This window comes from Schistocerca serialis, chromosome 7 (assembly GCF_023864345.2).
Source record: "Schistocerca serialis cubense isolate TAMUIC-IGC-003099 chromosome 7, iqSchSeri2.2, whole genome shotgun sequence".
Lineage (NCBI taxonomy): Eukaryota > Metazoa > Arthropoda > Insecta > Orthoptera > Acrididae > Schistocerca > Schistocerca serialis.
Window position 1 is genome coordinate 356,580,314 of NC_064644.1, and position 22,416 is coordinate 356,602,729.

The 22,416-nt window shown below is 39.5% G+C and overlaps 1 pseudogene; it reads left to right on the forward strand.

Annotated features, from left to right (window-relative positions):
• LOC126413084 (myrosinase 1-like) overlaps nt 1-22,416 on the forward strand; it is a 118,680-nt pseudogene that overhangs the window by 93,649 nt on the left and 2,615 nt on the right.

Below are 22,416 nucleotides of genomic sequence, written 5' to 3' on the forward strand. Positions count from 1 at the left end.
CACATTATCCATGCACTGCTTGTATTTTTAATGCAAATCATTGCAAGGCTTGTTGTATCCATGTTATTATCCACATAGTAGCCCACATCTCACCCTTACTTCCATCTGTCTGTAACCCAGATCTTCGATTACTCGTCAAGTCTGTAAACCTTTCAAGTGATTTTTTTAGCATGTAAACCACTTTTGAAGATTGACTTTCTGTAATTTTTATGTTGCATGTAACGTTCTATTACTGTCTTTGTTATGTACTTGGTCTTTTTAAGGTTTTAGGCAACTTTCTGCCTATTATGGAAACAACATTGACAAATTTTATATCAGCTTTACAAACTGTAATAACAAATTTTTTATTCAGCACTTAGGTAAATTCGCACATTGGCATAAGATCTTAATGAGATGTATCATGCCTTACCACAGCTTACGTTATTATTATGTTAACAACTTCAATATATCTGTTAAAAATCTTTTCACATTATCTAACATTGGTATGTAGTTAGTATTGCTATCTTTCTGCCTCTGGTGTGAAATGTTGACCACTGATAATTGTAGCTCCGTCTCTGTTGCTACATTACATATTATTATATAAGAGACTGTTGCCACCTGGTGGTACTCTGAAGCATTATCTAGTTCTTCTGACATCTCTCCAGCAGTAGCGAATTGGTTGTCAATATACACACATTCGACAGCAGGGGATGAGCTCTATCTGATGTATTTAATAACTTTGTGCGTTGCTGATACCGTTATGGCTTTTAGTTTAGTGTCCTTTCTGTGAGGTAAACGTTGTAGTAGTCTATGACTGTGGAGTTACCATAAACATTTGAGCGGCTTCTTTTACGAAATGTTGTTAATTCCACAGGTTATTTCCATGTTTTCAATACCAGATGGCAATGTGCCACATGAAGGGCTTTATAATTCACATAACTGAGTTAAAGATTTATAGAATTTATAAACCTTCTAATACATTGGTAACACAGCTCTGAAGATGACAATATAGCATTTCAGAATCTAGTAATCAGAATATGTATCAACTGTGACCTGTGTGGTGAAACTTCTATTTTATAAGCCTATTTACATTGGTATAGAGGTCACTCTCCATCCGAGAATATCAGGTAATTACTATCTTCAGTATGTTTAATCCATACTAACACATTATTTAACAGCATGATTCGTTGATGCACGCTCCTTTCCGTGCTCCTCTGTATGCCCTGCTCAGTAGAAACATTAGCATGGCGATGCGTTGTGCATTCAGACAGCTTTAGAGGGGGGAGAGTGTGGAGCACATCGTGAGCCATTCTTACGCATGAGGGCAGCCGATGTTATAGTACATACAGCAGTTTACTTACTCAGCATCACACATCATAGCAAAGTTATTGTTATGCTAGGGCATTCAAAGATAACAGGTAGTGTAGATAATAGTAAGAGTGACAGCCTATGTTGTGGCTGTTATTGGTGTTAAGGTGGCCTGGCTAACTATGAACACTCCAAATATTTAGTACGCAAATAAAACAACGACAATTTTATTTACAACTAGCTGTTACTCCTGGCTGCACTCACATATGAGAAGTTCTATTATACGGAGTGATGGTGAGTGATTAAGCTACTGCACGTGCAGTAACGTCAGCTGGGTAAGCATAGCTTGTGATGTGCTCTCCACTCTCGCCTCTACCAAGCTGTCCCTACGCATGATCATGTGCAGCATCACTGCCCAGCAGAGGGAACGAGCAGAAACGTGTATCTGTGCATCGTGCTATTGAAGTGGCTGCACATTATACAACGTGTACATTAAGCAGCAAATGAAACATATTAAAGAATATATAAGAATTCTATTCATTAGTTTGAATCGTATCATATAGCATGTATCATATAGCATGTATCATATAGCATGTATTGACAGCATTTCCACGAAAAGTTCAAAAGTCAAAGAGTAAATATTTTTTTAGAACACTGTTACTTCCTAATTTGCATAATAATCTTCAAAACAATAACTATCTTGTACTACACACTGTTTAAAGTAGCTTGTTTTTCGTCAAGTTTCAAACCATCTCGTTACCAAAATTTCGTCGATATCAGTTCAGAGCGTTAGTAAAAATCAATTTAAATATATTGCATTAATGGGAAGTTCCCATGTACAGTATCTCAGTGCTTATCTCCAGAACTATGGGTCGTACAAAGACATAATTTTGCAAGTACATTCAGTGGTATATGTGAACACTGTCTGCAGTATTTGTTGCGAATGCAGTTAGTAATAAAGAAGTAATAAATTTGAACTTCATGCCTAATGCGAAAATGAACAGCGAAAATGTAGTAAGCGATAAACATTTTTCCTGTCATCATTTTGTGGGGGGGGGGGGGGGGGGTTTGTCAGCAAGAAAACGTTTCGTAAGGGGAATCATGAGTGAAGTTTGTTCAAAGTCACTAACTGCTATCCTTCTCAAATACTGGGTGAATAAAATCTGAGTATCCACGTGTCGTGGAGTACACTTCTTTTCCACCCTCATCCTACCTCTTTGATAGGTACCTGGTTCTTACCCCAATGGCGAGTGTTTCCAGACAGTCTGTAGTATGTGTACCACCTTTGGTTGAAATCGGTCTAATGGTTTCGGAGGAGATGTGGGACATGCATAGACTTTTATCAAATGTATGGCTATCTTTTCTATTCTTATGTCCGATTTTAATGAAATAAACCTTAAACGCTGCTTCAAGCTATACTGAAGTTACCTGCGAAATACCCATGAAAATTCGACTAGCATTTTGGAGATTAACCTATTCAAATAGACGGACAGACAGACGAGAAGGTTTGAGTAAGACTCTGCATCACGATTTCTTTTTCCTGTGATCAGATTTTGATGAACTAATGCCCGTGAGCTCCTTCTTCTGCTGAGATGTGAATGACGTGGGCGACGCACAGCGCTCCGTCAGCGGGAGGATCGACACATAACGTCGATATGGTAGATTGTGAGTTGTTATATGGAAAACGCGTTTCTGTTTTCTATGAGTATGTTTGAATTTTTCCTTTTGTATGCATGAGGAATGTGTGCTGAAAGACTGACCACGTCTTCCACTGGCGGGTGCACCACAGTATAGAATCCTTCAGCCAGTTTTATGTTTTTATTTTCTCGTGGTTCTCCACTTGCAGTTTGATGTTAAATGACAGAAGGTAAAGAACTTGTACAGTTAATGGAGAAAATTTAGGTTTACGTATAAACTTCACCTATGCGAAAAATATAAGCAAGCTTTCACGGCCTTGGTCCCTTGCATTGTGTTTAAGTAATGAAAAACTGCCATTCAGAGGAACAATACCTTCGGATGTCTTTAGAAATTATTCTTTCATAACGGAGTAATGATAACGTCATCTATGGTCATCTATGAATATTTCTGTTAATTGATGCAGACTGAAAAATGTTTTAGGTTTGAAACATAAAACACGTAACGTCGAAGTCAATAAAGATCAGAATTTATTTAACCTGAGATGGAAAAGAGGAAGTAGTTGTTGGCAAATTATATATGCCTTTCAGTTTTCAAAATTACTTGGCACAGGAAAGTTCAGTTTCGTTGCCTCTTCTTAGAGACTAATAGTCTGCTGGTAATTATACTTCCACTTCATTTTAAGTAGGTTCGTAACGACGGTAGGTCTTCATCATCATGGAAACCTGGTTGCCATATAACTCTACGGGTCCACGTGCTCTTCTAACAAGATAGTGAAATATTACGTACGATAGTCATCAAATTGTACAGGTCCCTTTCCGATGGATTTAGAAATACATTACCACGACTAAAAACTAATGGCAACATAACGGCTTGGGAGTAAGGTGTTAATAACTTTTGCGGTATGTTGTGCATTATCAGTCACCATGGATTTCTGTCGTACTTGTGTTACAGGTCTTCTTGTATTATGAGATACTGGTACATCTTGAAGAAACTGTGAAGGTAATACTTTTCAGGAACGTCCGACTTCTTCGGTCTCAATCACTACTCGACGCTGCTCGCTACATCCGGAGAGACTGGCAGCGTTCCGTCCAAGGAACACGACTCAGGTGTCATCAGCTACGGTGACAACTCTTATCCTCAAGGATCCGCTAGCTTTGTCAGGGTAATTCCACACTTATTCTAATCAAAATGTTGTTCCACATTTTGCTTTCATGTTTAGAATAGGAATATATTCTCGGTTTTACAAAGTCTCGACAGAAAAATGTTTACTATCCTGGAATACATGCAATAATTGTTTAAATAACTTACGGCTGGATAATGTTATCGACAGTTGCCGATATTTCGACGCGTGAAGTAGGTACAAATCACCGTGATCTTGCTTCCTATAAGCAGCATGTTTCAACCCACCACCGTCCTTTCTCCTGCCCGAAATATCATAGTTAGGTGAATGTGCAGATGGGATGAAATGAGATGTACTAAAAATCTGTAGAAATTGTCACCACCATGTAGCCAATTACTAAAAGTGTCATCAAAATGTTTGAAAAAGGAAACCAGGTAAGTTTCAACGCCGCCAGCTCTGGGGAACTTTTTCTTGAAATACTCCATAAAAATATTGGCAAGATTAGGAAACAGGGGAGAGAGTGCCACATCCCAACTCCACCTGTCCGCTCGTAGTACAGGTAATTGTATAAATAGTTACTGCAAATAATACGTCATGTCAGCTCAACATCAAACCTAAACTCAGTTAACGGTAATGAATCTGACAGGCAAATGCAGTGAAGAGAAAGACTACATCAAAACTTCGTATAATATAAGAGTCATTCCATGGCAATCTGTAATCTACCTATCAGTTCAGCCCGATTCCTAATGTCGTTTGGAAACTAACCTATCAGTATTCAGAACAGTGTAACAAGGTGCTGATCAGCATAGCGTTTTGCTGCAAGGTACATCGGTACATCTGTATTGCTGACAATACGCCTATGAGGAACATTCTTACGAATCTTCAGCAGTATCATCCAGTGGTGGAGCGGCACAGTAAGAGACTCTTGATAGTATCTTGCGACAAATGTAATTTCTTCAGGAGGTTGTCAGTTTTCCTCTGCACTTTCTCACGTCAGCATGGAATCTGTAATTCGATGAATTGGATAATAAACAATAACATATTCTGAACATAAAATAGCTTATCTAGACCAACCATAGCACTGCCCTTGTTCGCAGGCAAGACAAGCGTTTCAGATCTGCGCTTAGAGAACGTAAAACAAGTTGACTGGTGCTGTAATATTTCTCTTGGACGTATGTATCCTCCTCATATCACTAAGAACGTTTCGTTGAGTATTTGACACGCCGGGAGAAGCTCAAGTTTCACATGAAATGGTTAACTGCAACTTAAAGCTCTACTTGTTTACAAAAACTGCGGCAAGTGACACTGCAATAGTGTTAAAGCAAAGAACTTTCTGATATATTAGCACGGTTCAGTTATTTTGATAATAATATGAAAATTATTTAATTAATTCGTTTATTAGTATGAGACATGTAAAATTCTTTCTTTTATTTTCGATAAAAAGAAATTAGGAATAGCGTTTAGCAGCCCGTTGATGAAAATCTGATGAGAGACAGACCTTGGGTGGTGAGAGTATTCCACCTTATTTCTTTCAAAGGAACTGTCTCAGGTTTCATTCATCTCCATCAGTTTAAGGAAACGACAGAATGTCCTCATAACCGGTAGTAGGAAATAACCCAGATCTCCAGGAATGCGAGTCAACTGCATGTCATCGAGGTAAGCTCACCGGAAGAAAAATTAGTCACTCCGGTACAAGCGCACACATAAATCATTAAGTCTTTACAGATGGCGCAACAATCGTGTCACGTGCTGAACCGTGCAGACACTCCCTCTACGTGAGCGTAAGGCAGTAACATCAATGCGACATTTAAGTTTCGAGCGGACATCATAGCTTTACTTGGGAAAATTTAAGGAGATGTCAGTGTACCAAAGAAAGGGGAATTGTTTTTGGCCGTGTCTATGACCATATGGGTTGTCAAGTATGGCGAACTGTTCATGTTGTTTACAAGCTGTGGAATAAGACACCTGGCCACGGAACACAACGTCGGGACTGTGTTCGGAAGAAGATCCTGACTGAGAGACGCGTTTCACAGCATATGAATCAAAATTGCTTCCAAACCCGACAGAAATTGCAGCCAGTAGTAAATGAAGGTCCATACCAAAGTGTTCACGAGAGAACATTGAGATGGGTGCCGCATTCAATGAAGAACTAGAGTCGGTCACATCGTCAAAAACCATTGCTCACCCAGGCACATAAAGGTGACAACTGCTAAGTTCTTCTTGGTGGGAGAATATGTGAGTGGTTTTTTGGACACTTCCCCGCCTTACATCATCTTGATTGTCCTGGAGAATCACCCGACTTGAACCCCATAGTATGTCTCTGGATCGTGCTGGATAAAACATGAGCATTGGTCTCAAGACTTAGCTTGAATATGAACAGTTGCAGCAATTTTATTATCCTTCATATGTCAAGGACTTGTATCTGTATTTCATGAAAGAGTCATTGTACTGTAGTTAAATATGAACATCTCGGCAATTTGTTGGAATTGCGTGATCAGATCATCAACGACTGGCTTAGCCCGAGTGTCACCATGGCTGACAGTGCTGGCCGTAATGTGCGATCTCCAGATAGTGCACGATCTGTGTCACGACATCTGGACATTCCATGGCCCACCGTTTGAAAAATGCTGCAAACAATTGTAAAATAATATTTCTAGTATGGTGACAAGCTGACTTGGAAGCAGATGGTCATCTCACTGAGCAATGATTGTAACATGGAACGTAAACATGGAACGAAAGTGAGAAATATTAACCTGTCATGTAGAAATTAAAATGTGTTTCAATCAGCGGTTTATTCGTCATTTCTCTTTCATATGTTCTTAAAAATGTTTCGACGTAGTTTAATTGTGCTACGAGCACTCGTTTTTCAAAATGCAAAATTTTAATCACAACAATACTATATATAACAGATGTCAAGTGGTCAAGATTTTGGCAGGTTAAACGAGCTCATAAATAAGCAATACCAATTGCTATGATTTTGTGTGTTTATGTGGATGTTATATGTATAAATTTCAAAAAAGTTACACCTCCCAAGTACAACGTATATCAAACACAAAAGTAAAACAAAATATAGCTGTAAATTGGTTCTGAAGTTATTCATCCGTTCGAAGACTTTTGGGATTATTTTCCATCCAATTTTCCTGACTGTACGTATGTGCAGTTCCTCTCCGATGTGCATTCTGCCCTATTTCCTGTCCCTGCCCCGCCTACTACTTTTGAAGAAGGAATTCTACAACTCCTACAGGAATTCAACGATTCCATAACTTACTCTAAATATGTCTTTTAATCGCAACTCGAACGATATATTAGTAATACAGGATGTTATGTGCATTAGTGCAGATATTGTGATGATTGGTATCTTAATGTGTACCAAAACTTCCTTGTATTAGCTGTTTTTTCTCTGTGTCCAACAGTATTCCCGCAAACAACTCTCATGATTTACTGCTTGCTGTTTACAGCAGGGTCGTATCTCCTCCATTATGTGGACTACGTCTCTCAGTATAGATTAAACGTTTTGTCTGCACGTTTCCACACTTGTTCACCTGACCCGCTGCCCAGGGGAAAATAAAGGATTAATGGTTTGGTCTCGCCACACGTACTTGCAGGTACTCACCATCCTAAAAACGTAATATTCCTAATATAGCAAATACTGAAGTAATGTTGTACAGTACAAAGTTCCCAGCTAGCAATGAAAATTTCGGCACTTACATCTCTAATACACTGGTCGTCTAGATGCTCAAGACTTTTCAAAGGTTCATTCCTTCGTAAACGAGTTTCATTCAATTTACATTAACCAAGGTTTTTTCTAATGTGTGGAAACGTATAGAAGCATGCGGTTTATTTTTAAATTCACGTGCACTCGTTGTTAGTACACGACAGAAATAGCAGCCCTGTGAAGCACACAGAACTCTAGCGGCAGTGGCGAGAGTGGGAAGTGGTTTTGATACTAGAAATGGAGACGTTTCTATCACAGGCTCAGCATGTAATCATTCGTTTTCTGTATTAGCGTTGTGTGAAGCCGACTGAAATCCATCGTCAGTTGAGTGAGACATGGGCTGATAGTGATAAGAATGTTCGTGGGTGTGGCAATTCGGAGAAGGCAGAACATCGTGTGACAACAAACCAAAACCATAATCGCCGAATGAGAGTAGAACTCATCGACAAGAAAGTTTTCATTTCCGCGTGATCTGCGCGCACAATCCATCATAAGGATCTGAAAAGAGAATGGTGTCGATGGGCTGAGTACGACGAATGCTGACGAAGAATGAGAACGCTGTGGTTATGGCATACTGTCACACAATATTGACGCGTCGTGATGGCGTGAATCAGACTTTCTTTTCATGGATTATAACAATGAATGAGCCATCGATGGCGTTTTCCAATCCTGAAACGAAGCATCAGTCAGAGTAATAGCACACATGCGTGCGCGCACATACACACACACACATACACACACACACACACACACACACACATACACTGTCACGAAGAAAAATTCGGGTTAGCTCCAAAGGTGAAAAAATGGTGATAGCCACCTTCTTCGACAGCCTTGGGGTAACCCCAGGTCGCTGTATTCCAAACAGCACTACGGTACATCCCGCCGAGACGTCTTAAGGTATAAGCTCATTCCAGTATTGCCTAAAAAACGGTCGTAAAACGCTGCACATGATGCGTTCCACCAAAAAGCCGCTCCAGCGCGTCGGGCGAACGCGGCGCTGCAGTTTCTTCGTGACAAATTTGAATAATTTTTCATGCTTGCCACTCACCTGACCTGGCTTATAGGGATTTTTTCCTCTTTCCAAAGATGATGACACTCTCCGTGGTCGCACATTCAAGAACCGTGCCGCTATTCAATCAGCGATTTTCCAGTGGTCGAACCAGACACGTAAAAAACCGTTCACAGCGACTATGGAACAATGGCGTCGACGTTGTGAAAAATGTGTACGGCTATGCTACGTCGGGAACTGATCTTAGTTGCATGGTTTTCGTGTGATTAGTACTTGAGACCAAAACTCGTAGGTATTAAACGGAGATGCACCTGGTATATCTTCATTTGTTCAGGTACACACAGGGGACTATTTGTTGTAGACGACGTATTTCTTAACTTCATATAGAGAGCCTCATACTTCATATTTTAATAGTTAAGTGTTACACAGAATAAACAGCGAGGTGGTGGTTTTCACGGAACTGCTCCAGTAAACAGTCGCACGGTGTATTTTTACAGAGCAGAGAATATCTGACAGTAGCGCAGACGTACTGAAGCGCAGTAGGTTGTCTGTCATTAGGGAAAGCGGAAACTACTTACTCTAACTTTCCAGGTCAGTTACACGTTCTAGACTGCACTATTTCTTGTTCTTAAGCTGATGGCTATGTTATAGAGAGAGTTCCCCTACAAGATAGTGCGACTGACAGTAACAACTGCTTCTCTGCTCCTGTTATTGCTTCTACTAAATAGCGCGATTTTCCTGACCTCTTGAACGTTAACGATATATATCTTTCTCTCACTCCAACAGGTAATCCCATGGGGTTTCCGCAAACTTCTCAACTGGATTGCAGCTGAATACCCAGGATACCCCATAATCGTGACAGAGAACGGCTACCCAGACTGGGGCGGTCTGGATGACAAAAATCGCACCAGCTACTACACGGTGAGTTGGCTTCACATCTATCATTACGTTCCTGTAACGTCTGACGGTGTAGTTGCAAACAAGAAGAACGGGTCTGCTGAAATTTTTCACATACAAATAACACTGTGACTGTCAGTACTCCAGAATTCATTTTAAAATACGACGTTGCTACTACCTGTATAAACATTTTAGCGGATTGACCCAAGAATTAAACTATTAACATTATACTAACGAGTTTTAGGGTATGTTTGCCGTATGCGCAACTAAATAAATGCAATTTACGTTTTACTACACACCACTGAAGAGTCTTCGGTGGCTTGAAACACGTACAAATTTTGACTTAAATACAGATATTTTAAATTATATAGTGTGCCATTGTATTTGTAAGATTCAAACATTCCTGTCCCTGGTTCTTTCTTGCCCAATGTATGCGTTCTGTTACTTACAATATGTTACTTAATCTGATAGCTGCTCTGCTTGTGACACTTCTTCTGCATACACCATTAGCAATTTCTGTCAGCAAAGGGTTCGAAAGTCGAACATACTTGGCCACCAGTTATCATGTTTGTTTTCTCTAATCTAGCCAATTGTAGAATGTTTTGATGTGATACCTATGGTTGAAGGTTTTATATTTATGTTTTGATGTATGATACACCTATTTCTTCCCTTTGGCTAGATTTGGCAATCAGATGTTTATTTGGATTGGATAATTTTTCAGTTGCTTTCTCTCTATGCCTTTTCCCATATGGAATTTCCCTTGCGTTAACGATAACTTAAATGTAATTATTCATTCTGGCAATTTCCATATCTTACTCTATGTTTGCTTGGTGATGGATATGTTCTTTTAGTTGTACAGTAAGCGTGAAGTAAATGAATAGTCGTCTATTCCAACACTTCAAAGATTCTTTACGTCAGAGTTTAAAATCCCTGCTCGTAATTTCTACAGACAGTGCGCTGCAGCTTTGGCAACTATGTTTGTCTGTGCTTGCTCCTTAGAATTTACCTCTCTCGGGTAATGAATTGTTTAAATTTACTGGGAGTACATCGTTGTTTAGTATGTTATGTAGGTACCTTCCTCATTAGAGTGTTTTTGACTTTTGTGTTAACTTACACAAATGTGACTTAGTTAGCCTTGTATTCGTATTTTGTGAGCGTGTAGCGGGCGTATGTAAATGTTGTCTTTGTGTATGATCTCTTGTGCTGAATATTTACCGATGTATTTTTGTCCTGTATTTCATAGTTCCGCGTACCTACTGTGTTCCATACTCATTATTGACTAGTTATGATTTTTCTGTTTGCGTCTTCTCTCATAATTTCTGTTGTTGAATTAAGTCATATATATTCTAGTATACGACATGTGTCTAATTGTAGCGTTGCTTAGATATAGAGGATGATAGCATTTGAAGCGTAAAATCGTGTCTGTGGTAGTGGTTTCTCAATAGGTTTGTATGTTGAATGAGAATTTGTTACTTCTCTTTTCCTTTTTTTGTGTTTCATTTTTTTGTTGCACCATGTGTTTTTCGTAAATTTTGAGTGATTTTTGGTCATGTGGTGTCTTGGGTATTTCCTGCAGTTTATTACTTCTTTCACTTGTATATTGTGTTGATATGTTTGTGAGTGACTGCAGAATGATGGTGCTTGTGGGTTTTTCAGTTTAATATAGTGTTTCATTTTGTCAGTAAGTATGTGTACAATGGTCTTAAGGTTTCTTTTAAATTTGTTTGCAACTCAGTTGGTGAACTTCGTTGACATGACGTATACCTTGTCTATTCTGATGCACTAGTCTTTGGATGGCATTAGAGTTTCATTGCTGTTATCATTAAGATCACATTTTTAAAATCTGTCTTTGTTTTCAGATTGTCATGGTAGCTATTTGTATGTGATTTTGTCATCATTACGTCACTACTGCGCTTTTTTATTTTGTCACGTATTTTTTTATTCATTCTCTTGAGAACCCCACATTATCTCTTAGTTGTTTTGCTTGTCTCCCTGTGTTGAAATGTGTACCGTTTCTAGAGTCAGTTTTCCACATTTTAATTATTTATTATGCCACTGCGTTTCATTTCTTTTTCATCCAACACACATACACCTTTTCATCTAGTTTTGCTTTAGTGAATCTTATTAAGAATGGGTGAAAATGATGTCCCAGGAATGTTCATTTTGTATGGTGATATGATGCTCGCTTATTTTCAGTTGCTTGTGTCTTAATCTCATTTTAAAATCGCTGTACAGGATGAGTCACTAACTATTGCCAACTGATAGTAGCTGAAACGTTTGTGGGACAAATGTTGTATGGGACAACGGGGGCCCTAATATGACGTTGGTTTGTTGTTGCTAGGTGAGGTTGCATCTGAGATATGAAGGTGAACTTTGTTTTTTTAAATGGGATGCTATAGTTTGGTACTTATTTTCTAATAGAGGCTATAGAAAGGAACCCATTGATGTGTAACAGTAAGGTCTTTGAAGGTCAACGAAGATCCCAAAGGTGGCATGAACGTCCATTTATAGAAGCTGTTCGAAGTGATGACCATTACTATCAATCCAGTGATGTAATCTTCTTGTCACGGATTGAGTGGTATTCGTCTCACTTCGGCACTTATCGAAGAACAAGGTCTGAAATTTTTTTCTGGTACATTGCAGAATTAGTAAATATTCGACGAATACGGCTTATCCATCTGACATGTAAACACCATTCGAAGGTTTCACAATACAACTCTAATAGGAACGGTAAGACCGGTATCGTCGAATCAAGAAAATGTGAATGATGTATTCCTTCGAAGAACAAGTCGATAGGATTCTCTTTTGCGGAGAATGCCAACGAAATTCATTGAGAGCTAGAGACTTATACGCTGAAAGATATCCTCAACTTACTCACCCTACACGTGGTACATTTAAATATGTGTATGATAAATTGAGAACAATTGTATCTTTAACGCATCGAAAACATATCCGGTAAAGGAAAGTTACTAACGAGGAAACGGAAATTGGTGCTCTTTGCCCTGTGGTTCGAGATCATTGTATTAGTTCGTCTCAAATCGCAAGGGAACCTGGTATGAGCCAGAGTAGTGTTGTTCGTGTTGTGCATCGCCATAAATATCATCCTTACTATGTCAGTCTCCACCGAGAATTATCTGGTACGAACTGTATGCGTCGCATTGTATTCTACCGATGGGCTCAACTCCAGATTCAGGGGGATTTAATTTGATTTTATTTACTGAGGAGGCTACATTCACGAACCATGGAAATGTTAATTTGCGTAACATGCATTACTGGGTAATTGTAAATCCGTGTTGGCTGCGGCAAGTTGCACACCAACAACCGTCATCGGTGAATGTATGGTGTGGGAGGACAGAATTATGGGCTACTATTTCAACAAAGGAAATCTTAATGGTAGGAAGTACACTACGTTCCTGTACGAAACATTAGGTCTCCTATTGGAAGAAGTAATTTTAGCAGCAAGGAACGGAATGTGGTATCAACACGATGGGTGTCCGGCATATGTTTCGCTTATGGCTAGAAATGAGTTGCAGAGACAATTCCCAAATCGTTGGATTGGATGCAGAGGGGATGTGTCGTGACCGGCTCGTTCGCCAGACTTGACGTCCCCTGACATTGTTTATAAAGGCATTCCGACTACACTTGAAGATATGCGAGAGAGAATTGTCAGAGCATGTGATTCGATAAGTGGCAATGTGATAAGGAATATAACTCAATCCATGATAAGAAAATTGCACCACTGGATTGATACCAATGGTCATCACTTCGAACACCTTCTGTAAATGGACGTTCATGCCAACTTTGTGACGTTCGTTGACATTCAAAGACCTTACCGTTACACGTCACTGGATTCGTCTCGATAGCCGCTATCAGAAAATCAGTACCAAACTATAGCATTCCATTTTAAAAACAAAGTTGACCTTCATATCTCCGACGCGACCACACCTAGCAACAAAAAACCAACGTCGTATTATGGCCCCCGGTGTCCATGCAATTTTTGTCCCACAAACGTTTAAGCTCCTATCACACTTTTGGAGTTATTCTAGGTAGAAATAGTTTGTGACTCATCCTGTATAATGCGTCCACTGCTGTGAATGCTGAACCTTAAAAATAAATTATTAAAAACAAAGTGGGTTCACTTCTGTTACTCTGCTTATAGCAAACTGCTTGGTTCTCGATGTAGGTACTGTTTTCACAGAGTGTTCCAGCAGTTTTGTTGGTTATATTCATTTTAATATTTGAATCGCTGACACTCTGGAGCTGCTAAGATGCCGAAAAGTAATATTTTCAGTTACTGAAAAATCAAAAACTGTACATTATGACACAAAATAGTAGTACATTGAAATATTCTGTTTTTCACCCGTATCATTTAAGGTTAATAAATTGATTTATTCTACTTTGTGCTCGAGATACTTTAATATTAAGATTCAGAAATAAAAAATAATTAAGTGTGTGTGTTTGTGAGTGTGTTGCGTTGGATGTGTCGTAGGGCATATTTTGCGCTAATGTAACATGTTTCAATTAATCCAAGTTTTGAAGGAATTGCCTATGAATGAGTAAAATTTGAGAAGTGTCCAAATGCCAATCAAGGAGATTATCTGCATTGAGGTGTTCATTCCTAGTTGCTCATTACCTCACGTTATTCCGTAGAAAATTTGTTTGATAGCAGATTAATTGTAAAAGTAATTAGTACCACATCAGATATGTATTCTGATTGCCAAAAGATACCTAAATGACTGTTTTCATCAGTAAGCTTACAGTAATTTGCTTTATGTGGCAATGGAGGTCTTTTGTTGTAACAGGTATATGAAAACATCAGCCCAACTAAGTCAAGCTTCATCATAGACTTCACAGTCGTATTCGGAAACAAATTTTACGTGCAATAACGAAAACATTCTAGAAACACTACAGCTTTTCGCGAAAAGTATGAAATAGTACATAATTAATACATGTGAATATTTTTAACACGAGTTTTTAACTCAGGTGTCTGTGCAGTGCCTGATGTTATAACAGGCGGACAAGTTTAAAAAATGAAAAGCAGAGGAATAAGTAAAGAGTACTTTCGTGGGAAACGTTCAAGACTTTACATAAATGCACGTTCTTTGTACTTAGAAAAAAGAGAATGGAAGCATGCTATTGCCATATTCCTGTGCAGAAAAGAATTTACTGTGTACTTATTCTGTTCTTGGTCTAGATTTTCTCACAACCCTAAGACAATGCCAACGACTTCCATCCGATAAAAATATTCCTTCTTCAAAGGGTAATAAAGAAACCTAACACAGCTCTGTATACTCGCTTTCTTAGACGTACCTAAAGGTGTTTTCCGGCACCTTTATTGATATCATAATATACAAAAAAGGATTCAGTGATAATTTGATTTATTCTGTCACACGCATGGATGCATCGAGTGACATCTGAGTATCAAAACTGATCTGTTGTCTGTTTCTGTCTCTTTCTTCTGAATGTTATAATGTCAATAACTCGATCTTTTTAAGAGGGATTAGTAACTCTTGTTGACATATAACATGCACGCACCATCATGAGGAAATTACCTGAAAAGTCTCTCAACACCATCTAATAAGACCGGAAGCATGCTACTTCAGATTCAGAATCCAGTGCGTTACACACTGCTTGAACGCCATCTAGCTGTTATATTTTATTAGCCGTGTTTGTCCGTGAGAGAAATTGGCTGCAATATGAAAACATAAATCAGTTTTGGGTAATTATGCAAATAAAACTTAAAAATATTTTCATAATTCGTCATTTTTCGATAAGATAGAAACATAATGGCAAAGAGTAACCTTTGAAACACTTAACCTTTCAGAGTTACCTAGCAGAAATGTTGAAAGCAATCAATACTGATGGCAATAACGTAATTGGTTACACGGCTTGGAGTCTACTTGACAACCTGGAATGGTCCTCTGGCTTTACGTAAGTACTAAAATGTCTTTAATACGGATTAATAGTAATCCTATTATGAAAGTTTTTTGTTTATCGTCCATTGCTACTCGGTTTATGTTGTCCGAAATAAGAAGGCGAGTTTACGATGGTGCTCATCAACTCAGAGTAGCTGGCTGTACCATAACTGTTCATACTCTACTTTATGGAACTGAGGTATACGTTTTCACAAAGCAGAAGGTAGGAATCTCCCACATAACAGAAAAGGGACTTTTCAGAAGAATAGCAGGGCACACATGAAGAATCAGGAAAAGAAATGGGAAACGGGGGCAGATATACAAAATATGAGAAGTCTCTTACAGGACTATACAATAAAATACTGGGCGGAAAAAAGTGAAAGACCATTAGGACGCACGCATAGACTCGTTTATTATTACGGAACACTCTTTTAACACATGTATTATGAGTTATTTGCATAGGTGCTGTCGATAGCCAAACAGTTAAACAGGGTGGTTTTGGTCGTGCTTCTTAGGGCTTGTGGGTCTCTAGAGGCGTATCTAGGATCTCCGACCATCACATTCACACCACAGCAACACAGCAGTATTTTATTTTACAGAAACTGGTAATCTTTGTCATAGAATGCTGATAATGGAGACTCGGGTGCGAGAACTGAAACTTCCAGTTAATGTAGAGAAATATGTGTAATGAAGATAAATTGAGAAAAAAAGTCAATGATGAGTATCAATAAATACTGAAGATCTCAGAAGTGTCACTGAAGACAAACCCCTTGCAAGAGGTGAAATATTTTATGTACTTTGGATTATTGATAGGGGAAAACGGAAAGGAAGTTTCGTGATGGTAAATTGAATCTGTGTGAAGTAAAGGTAGTAGAATATTATGAGTAAAAAATATTTTGAGAAGATGAAAAGTATTTTGCATCAAAAATTTTAATAGAATTAATAAAAATAGTTGCGAATTGTTTGATCTAGAAAGCAATATTTTAGAGCTCTGAACACTGGAGAGACAAATAGAAATAAAAAAATACTTGGACAGATTTTAAGTATGGATTTTGAGAAAAATGGAAAATGTGAAGTTTGTGTGAAGTCTTAGAGAATACAACGTTTGACATATCAAGTAACCTAGTAGGCTCTATAATGACACTAGTGTTTTCCTAAAAATAGGGAAAGGTACGAAACGGTAGGAAACGCTTTTTTCAAAGACAAGGCTGAAGAGGTTATCCTCTTTCCACTATCCAATACACGCTGAAGCGACAAAGAAACTGTTATAGGTATGCGTATTCAAATACAGAGATATGTAAACACGCAGAAGACGGCGATGAGGTGGGGATTTTTCCGTACGACGATTTCACGAGTGTACCGTGAATATCAGGAATAGAAGTGCAACCCTTCAGCAAATTGCCGCATATTTCTATGCTGGGCAATCTACAAGTGTCCGCGTGCGAACCATTCAACGAAATATCATCGATATGGGCTTTCGGAGCCGAAGGCCCACTCGTGTACCCTAGATGACAGCACGACACAAAGCTTTACGCCTCACCTGAACCATTCAACACTGACATTGTACTGTTGATGACTGGAAACATGTTGGACAGTCGGACGAGTCTCATTTAAAATTATATCGAACTGATGGACGTGTGCGGGTATGGAGACAACCCCATAAATCCGTGGCCCCTGCATATCAGCAGGGGACTGTTCAATCCGCTGGAGCCCCTGTAATGGTGTGGGGCGCACGCAGTTGGAGTGATGTGGGACCCCTGATATGTCTAGATACGATTTATGGTGTCAGTTCCCTCCAGCATAACTTCAAACAATAGTCGAATCCATGCCATGTCGTTTTGCGCACTTTTGTGTGCTCGCGGGGGCGCTACGCGATATTAGTCAGGTGTACCAGTTTCTTTGGCTCTTCAGTGTATAACACAGAACAAATCCAAATATCAGACATCTGGACTTCATTTTGTCTTTGGTAAAGATGATTCAGAACTATAAGAAGTTCTGTAAAGACAAGTGTTATACAATGGTAACATTAAGCTACTATGGAACTTTTTTTAAATGAAAATGTATATATAGAATGCAACTCAGCAATGTATTTTCTAGTGTTTTTATTTTGAACACCTCATGGTCCACTGTTTGTAAACACCGCTGGTTTTCCTACCAACAGTCTACGTGCCGGCTGACACATAGCAGAGATTACCACTGTCGGTCTCTGTTTAACCCTCGTTGGCTATTGTAGCCTAGAATTGTTGATTACCCACTTCCTACATTTTAATAACAACAGCTGTTAGAGGCATACATTTTAAACTTGTGTCGTACAGAGTGCAACTGTATGTAGCAGCTCCCTAGACAACCGAAAACCGGTCGGTTGACCCGTCACACACCATTCCAGGAGATTTGGTGATAAAAGAAAACTTTAGTCACCGCCCTGGGTGTGGCATAAAAATTCAAACAATATTTTCACAACACGAGTGGCTTTGAAATTTAAATTTAGGTGTTTGGTGGTCAGTCTCTCCAACCAGATTGTAGCGCTCTCTCTCTTGGCCATGAATGGTCACAAAAAAGTCGTCGGCGATTTTTGGTTTATGGCAATGCAGTACGTCGCCATAATTTGCCGTCGTCTCCAAATACAGACGAACGGCACTGGGTTTGTCTTGAAAACAAGAAAGTGAAAGCTTGGTTGCTACCGGGAAATAGGAACTCTTTTAAATTTAAGTCTGGGGCAATATTTTTTTTAAAAAAATTTAATGCCTGAAGTTTGTAAAGTGTATTCGTTTCTGTGTGTACTGAGTAAAGTCGCAGATTTACTCTGCTCATGCAATTTACCTGGTTCGTTATCGATCAACTTGTGATTTCAGTTGGTTAGATCGCAAGATAATTTTCCCAAAATGAGCAGTGACTTGCGCGTACTGATTCTACGCGTGACAACTGCAGAGGCACGACTTTCGCGTACAAGGTGTATTTGGAGGAGAAGCATCAAGAGTACAGTTACTCCTGTTGGCCAACAAATAATACTGTATCTTTACAAAATCCGTCCAGACTCCTCTTAGTGGACATTTGTACTGGGTTTGCGCATTCTTCTCCTGTACGAATCTGGTAGGGACTCTTTCGATGCGATATCTGAATGCCTGTGAAGGAGTGCCAGGCCATTCTTTCTCAAGAACCGGAATCAGAGAATGTGATGTTGGAGGTGATGCTGGACGTTGGGGTTCGAACTCATCCAAAAATTGTTCCGTTGGATTCAAGTTGACGCTCTGAGCAGGCCAGTCCATTTCGGGAATGTTTCCGATAAAACATTGCCTCACAGATGCTGCTTTATGACAGGCTACATTATCATGCTGATGTCATCATTGTCTCGGAACTGATCTTATATATACACCTATATGACTGCCTGCATTTGACGCTTTGGGTTCAGCCAACAGGTTCAAGAAAACTTGAATCTTCCACGTTAGCTTAGATTTCCCCTGTTTCATTTCGATAACTAAATAATTTGTTTGACGGAGAAAGGTAGCTACTGGAAATTTGTGAGAATATCTTGCCACAGAAAATAACGTCTTTAATTTAAGGACAGTTATTCCAACTCGTGTATCGTACCTTACTTTACACAGTATACAGAGTTGTATAATTTATTCATGTCCTTTGACATTCAGCGTTTTCTTAAGTTCGAAAAGGGGACCACGTCCTAACCACTAGATGCAGCCCCGTACGGCAACAGCATCTCTTCCATAGGTCGGCGTTGGCTTAATACGTGATAGCTTGTAACGGTTTCAAGGCATTCACCCAACCTAAACCCTTCTATTGGATTGTCGCAGATATAGCGTGATGCATCACTCGAAATAACTCGTGTCCAGTCATCCACTGTCCAGTGGCGTCGCTTTTCATATGGCCTCAAATATCACTTGGCATTGACTACAGAAATGTACCGCTTATGAGGAAATGCTCGATCATTGTACGTCACGCCTTTCAACTCCCTAGGCACACTCACTGTACTAGATGCACATCTGGGAGCACTTTAGAAGCTTCGAGTGATTTATTCGGATAATAAATTCGATTTTTTAAATCACGTAGGACAAGAAGAACTACTTAGCTAAGATTGCTACAAATCACCTTCCGCAACGCTCAGTCGTCCCTGTCCGTCAGCACACGAGGTTTACCTGGCGTTGGTTTACTGTAGTTCTACCTTTGCGTTTACACCTCACAGGCACGTCACCTACAGACGACATGGGAAGCTTTAGGAGAGCTGCTATGTCCCTGACGGATCTGCTAGTCAGGTGACACCCAAAGATTAATCTGCGTTCGAAGTCACTGCCAGAGCCATTCTGCTAAGTCCTAGCTATTGGTCCCGAATCATATAGGAACATAAACTGTTAATCATAGATATTTAGCAAGCGGGCAACGTTTTACCAAGTGTCATCGAAATCGTGGAGGGAAAAAACGTCACTTTCAGCGAGAAAATTGTGTATCACTTCACTGACGTGTGGACAGGTGTTAAGTAGTTTTACTGAGGTTGGCTGGTTAGTGGATATGGGGGAGGTGATCAGACAGTGAGGTCATCGGTCCCTTCGGATGAGTGAAGAATGGGGAAAGAAATCGGCCATGTCCTTTCAAAGAAACCATCCAGGCATTTTCCTCAAGCGATTTAGGGATATGACGGAAAACCTATATCAAGATGACCGGACGCGGATTTGAACCCTCGTCCTTTCGAATGCGATCCCAGTATGCTAACTACTGCGCCACCTCGCTCGATAATTTACTAGGGTAAGGATGGAAATGTAGCCCCGAAATCAGGCGAATCTTTGAAATACAATCTTCAAAAACAGCAAAAGGCATACGCAAAATACAGAAAGCGTTTTTTTAATAGAAATAGGGGTCAACGAATTATTTTATAAGCAGTTACTGAACACAAACTGAACTTTTAGTAAGATGATCCAGTATACAATCTGTGGGAACGCACAAACAAGCTAACATTTCAAATGGTTCAAATAGCTCTGCGCACTATGGGACTTAACTTCTAAGGTCATCAGTCCCCTAGAACTTAGAACTACTTAAAGCTAACTAACCTAAGGACATCACACACATCCATGCCCGAGGCAGGATTCGAACCTGCGACCGTAGCGGTAGTGCGGCTAACATTTCAGACGAACTGTATTGAAGCCACACGCAGGCGAAGCTATTGCATAGGAATCTCATGGACCTTAGGGACTTAACTGCCAGCAATCACATTGTGAGAGAAAGACATGTATGACTTCTGAGATGGAAACTAAGTCAGAATATGTTTCATTCATGCAAATGTTTGTGTTTTGCGTCATAGTGAAGAAAACTGTAACAGATTTTATTGTTTACTATCAATATCGGAATAATGTAATTGCTTATTGTGGTATTTACTGTAACGATGGAAACAATGTGTTACTGCACATTGTCGATAAACAGTGATTATAAATGAAAATGTAATGGCAAACTAATGACGATGCATTACTCACATAAAGCGGGAAAGAACTGAGGTTATTTTATACACTACGTTGTCTGCAAACAAAAGGTGACTCACTTTACAAAACAGGTAACCTGAGAAGTTACCAATACATGAAAGCTCGTTGGAAAACCACTATCCTGAGGATTACGAAACACATTAGAAATATTACAAATAGAAAAAGGCCACACGAATTGTGAAAGGCACTTCCATAGCATCCCGAAAGCAGCCACTGTCTTGCTAGTCTGGCCCTACTAATAGGAGAACCGTGAACATCTGTTACGAGATACCAGTGAGAGAGAACACCACACAGGAGGCAAACGAAGTTGTTGCTTGCAGATATGGTTGGTGGAAGGTTTAAAACGGTGAGCGGTGAAACAAAATGAGAGTATAGGTAATCTAAATACTAACCAGGAAGAAAACCTGTACATATAAACACAAAAACACGACAATGTGTAGCTACCACATTCATCAATGTTATAGAAACAAAATCAGACAAGTTAACAACATTAGTTGTAAGAAGAAATGCTTCAAAACAGACGAAATACAGAAACAACCTAACTTTAGCGGTAAGCTGAAGTATGTCGTAAATAGTTAAAATATTTATACTTTACAAATAGCAATAGGACAGGATATGACATACATGGTGAGGACTATCCTATTGACTTAGTCCTGATGTGCCTTCTAACCACCCATATAATCACAAGACCGTTGCCTTTACGTCCTTTTTTGGCACCTTAATTAAGACGTTATCGGTTTACAAGCCACGCCATTTCGTTATCATACGTTACAATCACCGACTGCCGGTGTTGGCATGATGTTCTACTTATACATGGTGTTACAAAAAGGTATGGCCAAACTTTCAGGAAACATTCCTCACACACAACGAAAGAAAATATGTTACGTGGACATGTGTCCGGAAACGCTTACATTCCATGTTATAGCTCGTTTTATTACTTCTCTTCTAATCACATTAATCATGGACTGGAAACACACAGCAACAGAACGTACCAGCGTGACTTCAAACACTATGTTACAGGAAATATTCAAAATGTCCTCCGTTAGCGAGGATACATGCATCCACCCTCCGTCGCATGGAATCCCTGATGCGCTGATGCAGCCCTGGAGAATGGCGTATTGTATCACAGCCGTCCACAATACGAGCACGCAGAGTCTCCACATTTGTTACCGGGGTTGCGTAGACAAGAGCTTTCAAATGCCCCCATAAATGAAAGTCAAGAGGTTTGAGGTCAGGAGAGCGTGGAGGCCATGGAATTGGTCCGCCTCTACCAATCCATTGGTCGCCAAATCTGTTGTTGAGAAGCGTACGAACACTTCGACTGAAATGTGCAGGAGCTCCATCGTGCAAGA